The sequence below is a fragment of the Lissotriton vulgaris genome, unplaced genomic scaffold, assembly GCF_964263255.1.
Source record: "Lissotriton vulgaris unplaced genomic scaffold, aLisVul1.2 SCAFFOLD_1099, whole genome shotgun sequence".
Taxonomy (NCBI): domain Eukaryota; kingdom Metazoa; phylum Chordata; class Amphibia; order Caudata; family Salamandridae; genus Lissotriton; species Lissotriton vulgaris.
The window spans coordinates 262522-270066 of record NW_028252957.1 but is presented as its reverse complement, the minus strand read 5'-3'; positions in this window follow the sequence as shown (position 1 = coordinate 270066).

Below are 7545 nucleotides of genomic sequence, written 5' to 3'. Positions count from 1 at the left end.
TACGCAGATAGATACGAGAATCCACTGTGCCCATAGATATATATGTGCCTTTAACTGTCATTTTCTCAGGAACTACTGAACGGATTTACACCAAATAAGCATAAGGCACAAGTCTGAACCAAGGACTACCTCTTTGCCAAATTTGGTGTAATTCCATTCAGCAGTTCGGGCTGTAGCTGCAGCTAAAGGTCCTATGAACTCAAAGAAGGCGCACTCTCAAAGCTAGTAACTCTCCTGAGCTCTTTATTTGTACGCATCACCAGCATGTACATTGAGAAAATGTTCCTTTCCTGATGCTTTTTGGGCCTCCTGGCCCTTGTTCACAGATTCATAGAAACGAAATACACTTCAGAATTGCACTCTCATTTGCGTGCTAATTAAGTTAGTTACATGCCCTCCAGTGGGATATAATACCAGCAGTACAGTGAATACAAATAAATAGTATTGTTCTACCATTTTGCAATAGTCATGAACAGTTACATGAATATGAAATGCATTTATAAAATAAAGTGCATACTCCTAATATGCCTGTCTTGATGTACCTAAGTGTACCTAGCATGTGAGTAGGTGCAAAAGAGCCTAAACGACAAGCCTAAGTTTAAGAGCCTAAGTCGAAGAGCTAATTATCCCACTGGGATTTAGTCGAACCCCCATACCTGAATAGTGAGAGTGTGGGACTTCGTCCTGGACTTGAGCTGGACACCCCGCAAGGTATCGTCAGACCACTGTCAGCTGGAGCGATGGCATGCCGGAGCCGCAGCACCTCTGGTCAGTGTGTAGGGCCTTGAAGTCTCGGTTCCCTCCTGCCTAAAAATAGCAAGAGGTGCTGTATTTATACAGTCTATGTACGTGTGTTACCCATTGTTCAGTATGAGGATGACTTTGGGGATTAAGCTTTGTACATCGATGGGAGAGGTGAAGTGTACATCCTGGAGCGTGTACTCATAAATTTTTCATATCTGCTAAGGATGATGTCTTAGCAATATCGATTGGGAAAACCCCACCCTCGGCATGGAACTAGGTGAAAGATTTAGTCCAAAAAAGGCTACAGTCCCTATAAGTCATTATGTCCATACAAGGCATTCTGTCCTTATTTGGAGTTATGTCCTTATAAGGCTCGTTCATTTGAAATGATAGGGAGATAATGTAGGTAAATTGTAAGATGGTCCCTGGACCTAAATAAGGGTACTGATATGAAATATAACAGCACAAATCTGCATTTATCACTAGTAATGCCCTATTACTTACCAGTAATCTTCATTACTCCTGGTCTTGTTGTCCTCATCCCATTCCTTAACAAAGTGTAAAGAATAGGACGAGGCCTGGAGGGACCGGGAGGTAATACCCTATTACTTACAAGTAATCTTCGTTACTCCTGGTCCCGTTGTCCTCGTCCCATTCCTTACACTTTGTTAAGGAAAAGGAAGAGGACTGGAGGGAGTGGGAGGTAATGCCCAATTACTTATAGGTAATCTTCATTACTCCTGCTGCTGCATCACTGAAGGTTCTGTTTTTAGGGGCATCTATTAGGAAGGATCAATAGTCTAGACTGTATTGTTGGTCATCCTGCTATTTTAGCTAATCTGTGTGAAGTCCAATTAGTGCATGCCACATTATTGATCTTTGTTGATGATCTCCTCATCTGGGAGTATACCACTCAATTCATGGGAGTGGGCCAGGCCACATTTATTTACACTATCAAGTGTTGAGTTTGTGGAGGAGGGTATTAACAAAAATACACTATGTTATCCTGTACCGTAAGAAAGTATAACTCGATGTCTGTGGTAGAAAAGCCCCCAATGCATATATAATATGAGGCTGTTTTCCCAACTTAGTGAGCTTGATCATTAATGAGTCTAAACTGCTGAAAGATTTCCGATGAAACAGGATCAGAATGTGCAGCAAAAACATACATTAACTTAGAGCTGCCACCTGTCAAAGAGAGAAGCGGCCAGCCAATGAAAGCGGGAGGGTGATCCTTCAGTCTACTTTATCCAACCTATTTTCATAAATAAGTCAGTATTTCTTTCAATGACTATCTTTGGTTGAATTTGACCCTTAAATAACACACACGTGATTCCTGTCTTTTCATTGTGTAGTCAAGCTCATGAAGCTCAATTAATAAGCTGGCCAGATTTGCCACCAAAACCCAGGAATTCACGAATGAGAGGAGCCAGAATAATCCCCTAATCCTTCACAAAAAGGAGATATCTCCTGCACACAATGAGAGACAGCTATGCTAATGAATACCCCTAAATGAGTTGAAGTTCTGCAATGGACTAGTCAATAACTCAAAGGTTAAAGTAAACAGAACAACGTTGGTGATGGCAGGTAAACTTGATATTTACTTGGTACTTAAAAAAAACATTCACCCTGACTCGAGCCACTGGGTTTGTGTATAAAAGCATTTCCCAATTTATGAACTCCCTGTAATCTCACCCCCATTCTGTCAAGAACCATAAATAAGAATTTCCATACCAAAGAATTAAACACCTTGGTCACATTTAAAAATAGGAGTAAGAAGGTTGCAGGCTCTGGATAACCCCAGTACAAAGCCAGACTCATCTGGGAGACTAGGTCTGGCATATAAAGCCACAATCTATAATGATAACTTTAGCTAGGACTTTACTATAAGTGTTGGAAAGGAACAGCGGTCGAAATTAACTGTGAAGCATAGGAGATTTGTCTGGCTTCAAGATGGTTATGCGCAGGCTCAGACTTGGACAAAAAGTAGTTCCTGGCTCCAAAAGAAAAGTGGCCCCTATTAGCAAACCAAATAGCTAGAAAAATGTGCCACATTTGCAAATTAGGCGATACAAAAGGGGATGATGGACGGAGCGTTTGAACAAATCAAACACTCACCCCCAGTCAACTGATATGGGTTTAATCCATCACCATTCTTTAATTCACTCAGCCACCCCAGTTCAGACATGGCTATATGCAAATCAGTCTGACACTGTGCCTCATGGGAACAGTGCAGCCAGAACTGCCAAGCCATGTCTTCCCTGGACCGGAAACAAGCATCCTGGGACCGGTTTCGGATTCATAATCCTCATCAGCCAGGCTATCTTGAATCCAGTGGCCAAGTGAACAAGGGACTCACATCTGAGCATACCCTGCCACACTTAGGGCGAACAAAGCGATACAAAAGGGGATGATGGACGGAGCGTTTGAACAATTCAAACACTCACCCCAGTCAACTGATCTGGGTTTAATCCATCACCATTCTTTAGTTCACTCAGCCACCCCAGTTCAGACATGGCTATATGCAAATCAGTCTGACCCTGTGCCTCATAGGAACAGTGCAGCCCGAACTGCCAAGCCATGTCTTCCCTGGACCGGAAACAAGTATCCTGGGACCGGTTTTGGATTCATAATCCTCATCAGCCAGGCTATCTTGAATCCAGTGGGCAAGTGAACAAGGGACTCACGTCTGAGCATACCCTGCCACACTTAGGGCGAACAAAGCGATACAAAAGGGGATGATGGACGGAGCGTTTGAACAAATCAAACACTCACCCCCAGTCAACTGATCTGGGTTTAATCCATCACCATTATTTAGTTCACTCAGCCACCCCAGTTCAGATATGGCTATATGCAAATCAGTCTGACCCTGTGCCTCATGGGAACAGTGCAGCCCGAACTGCCAAGCCATGTCTTCCCTGGACCGGAAACAAGCATCCTGGGACCGGTTTCGGATTCATATTAGGCCAGTTTTGAACTTGTAAAGACACACTGAATGTTTTTTTCCAAGGAATGGGAGAATGCATGTGTTTGCTGGAGGCAATGTTTGAGGCAGTATTAGGAAAATCAACAGTAAAACTAGCCCACCAGGTCATTAAACAGGCCCACAAACTGCTAAAAAAAAACAGTCCACACACTGACCGTCAGACCAGCCAACAGGCCCTACCTGATTGCTCTTTAGGCCAGTCCGACCTTGGTAAGGAGGTAGTCTTCCTTAGAGAAGAAGGTAAAAGATTGAAACAACAGATTCATAGTCTGTCAGTAAGAGATGTGGAGCAAGAATATAAGTGGGGTCCTTAAAAATTACTTTGACAACCAATCACTTCCTGAACGCATCATCTGTGCACACTACTGACCGCTGCCTTTCTTTCCTCATTGTTAATGGGTTTCACTCAATTGCTCACAACAATGTGTCCACATACAGTAGCCACTTATCAACTTCTTTTCAGCTTATTTAAGATAATTACAGCTGTTTGCTTGAATGGATTGCGAGAGAAAAAATGGTTTCAATCAATTCATCAATATTGACAAGTAACATCAATGAGAAAATGAACTATGACAGGTTATTTCCTTAAAGATTTTGGGAAAAAAGTGCTTTAATTTCTCATGGAAGTAAGAATGTGGTTCATCCTATTCATTGGTAGAATCGCAAATTATTGCCTGTCATAAATTGTGATTATTTATATATGAGCTCTTAACTGGAATTCCTTTTAAAAGTAACCATTCATAATCCCTTCCAGACATCTCTTCGGAGGCCATGGGTTCAACATAGAAAAGCTGATAAGGAATTAAAAGAAAAAATGCCACACATAAACATAGAAAAATAAGAATTTATTAAGTTGAAGTATGACAAAAATATAAATTCACAAGTTAGATAGATACAAAAGAAACTATTGTCGGAAAAGAACAACCGAGGCACAATACAGAGTAAATGTAAGAAACTTTGCATTTATATATTTTAAACTTGTATGAAAGGCATGAAGTGGACTGAGATTAACCATAAATAGTACTTGTTTTAGATAGAAAGGCTAAAGCAATGTGTATGATAAGGTGCACATACAGGGGTTCAGGTCCACTCCGGAAAGGAACATTCTTGAGAGGAGAACCTGGAGTTGATGTTGGGGGAGAATCACTTGAATCACAAAGGCCAAAACATGGTTTCAGAATTAGAGGATTGATTTTAATGATCTTGCACACAGAATCAAATGAACCTATCTCTCCTGGGAAAACTAGCTTCTTCAAGGAGCTATACAATTATAAGAACAGAATGAGAATATCCACAAAGAGCATTGAATCAAGTGAATTATGGACTGAAAAGATAATCATGAGGACCTGAATTTTAAAGTGTATGAGAGGCAGAGGAGCCTGTCGCTCTAGAAGAATTCCCTGCTCACCTATAAGGCCCTGGGAAGGACCTGCATGGTTTTGGGATGCTCCCCAAAAAATCATGATGTCAAGAGTTTGAGACCCAAGGAAGAGTTCCTCTAGGAGGATGTCTGAGCTCCAAGATAGTTCTACCTCTCCCACCTTGTTCTCTTGGCAATTAACTTTAAACACCACTCAGGAATTTGGAAAGTAGTGGGTCATAAGTTCTGACCTGTTCTTAAGACACAATCCGATGGATATTTTTACCAGCATGGATACTTAAAAGGGAAAAAAAAATGTTAGTAAGCCAATCAATTAGCCAAGAATCCCTTTGAACACATAGCAACAACAGACAACTATGTAAAGTTACTTTGATTTATTACAATGCCAAAAATGATTGATCATAAAGGCACCTCAAGATGAGAGTGTAAAAATATTTAGAATTAGAATAAAGTTAAATCTGCGTATCCAGTTAAGACGATGTTGGATAAACAATACAATTAATTCAAGAAGCAGAATGGGGCGGATCAGAAAGCATGAGTCCAAATTTCCCTGCATCGAGGTTTGATGAGTAGAAAGCATTAACCAATCTATACAACAACACTAAGATGACATCCCTACTTAAGCATCTTCAGGAAGAAGGTGTTACCCTGTGACATCTACCTAAGATGTTTCTCCACATTCAATGGGTCATGTAGCATAAGGCTACCAGGCTACAGAGCTTGTTCTCAGATGCTCTCTCATCAAAGGCAGAAGAAGACGTGGGCATTGTTTCTACTTCCATCATCACATTATTCATATATAACCTTCCCAAGATTAATTGTGGATCAGGCCATTTGCTCTCGGTACAATCATAAAGGTCTTTTTCCATTGGGCAATGGTGTTATTTTCTTGCAAAATGTTGTCCTTGTTTCCCAGAACTTTTCCTGTGTGAAGCACAACTGTCTTCCTTTATGGACTCAAGCCACATGATTGTAACTTCTTCTCTTCTTACCTGACTAGTAGAGCAAAGACATTATTCTAGCTAACAAGAATGCTTCTTTCACCTGCAACATAAAACATGAGAAAGAACAAATTCCACAGCACACATGAAATTCAACTTGTTAATTCAAGAGCAAGAGTTTCCAGGGCACTGCATTTGAGGCCTAAGAAATGTAGGTAACATAAGAAAGCATCACATGAGCTTTACAAATCTGCATGGAAAAGAAGTCTCCTTCAATTAATACATGTACCTACATGTGCAATGACACAATTAATGAAAATAGTTAATACATGAATAATTGTCAGTTTCACAACATGAGTCCTTGAAGGTAATGTTTTCTGCTAGTTACATTTACTTTCCACGTAAATGTTCTCCATGTTACCATTCAATGGCCTAGAATACATCATGCTTCAGGTCTATCCAGTCACAAATTCTACCACTTCATGTTAGTAAACCAAAAGATTGTATGTGGGTGCGCTTTACATGTGAGATTATAATGTACCCCTAAAATTAAAATGCGATTTCCGCTACATCAGTTTTCCCCTCTTATGAAGTTGAGTCATTACAAACACTCCAAAATCCCTGTAGAGTTGAACAATTCAAACAGATGTTGTAGCTAGTCTCCTCAGTCTGAACTCCTCAAAATGATTCAATTTCTCAAAATGACGGTCCAGCAGTCTTTCCACCCTTCTTGCTCTTCCCTGAAGGATTTCTCCACTTGCCTCTCCTTGTACCATTTGTTAGGCTCTTACCATACCTATGAAGATGATAACACAGACTATAACAATTATAATTAGCTTCAAGACGTATCCAAGAATTCCCTTTCCTCTCAAATCTTGACATTTTTTTCAAGGATGTAAGTACAACACTGTTGGACCTTGACCATCCGACAGGCTCCGCCTTCTTTTGCCAGAAACACATATAGCACAAGACAGTTTTGCTTCACCATCTCCCTTATTGAAACCATTTCCCCATTGATGAGTAACAATGACAGAGCTGTGTTAATCAAGAACCTATCCAAAATTGTAGACAACTTCCTGCTCTTGATGTCATTCAGCACCACTCCTTAACTAGGTATCATCGCTCCAAATATGTCTCCCACAATTTCACCAGCACTCAGTCAATGTTTTTCTCTATGGTTCAATATTCCCTCTAAACCTTCCAGATCTTAAATATGATATATCTTCGGAAGCACACTTCCACATAACAAGTACTGTTCTAATTGTTCAGAATCTGAACATATGCATTCTTCCCACACACAAAAAATACTCCGAGCACCACTTGCACTGATTCTTGCAGAAACATCTTCCAAGGACCATTGACTAGAATGATATGGTCACACACACTTTAACCCACATATACAGTTTCATATTGACTCTGAACTTGACATATGCAAAGCTTGCATCATTGTTCCCAATCTAAAGCTGTAGGACCATCGCTTTACTTAGCCTTGC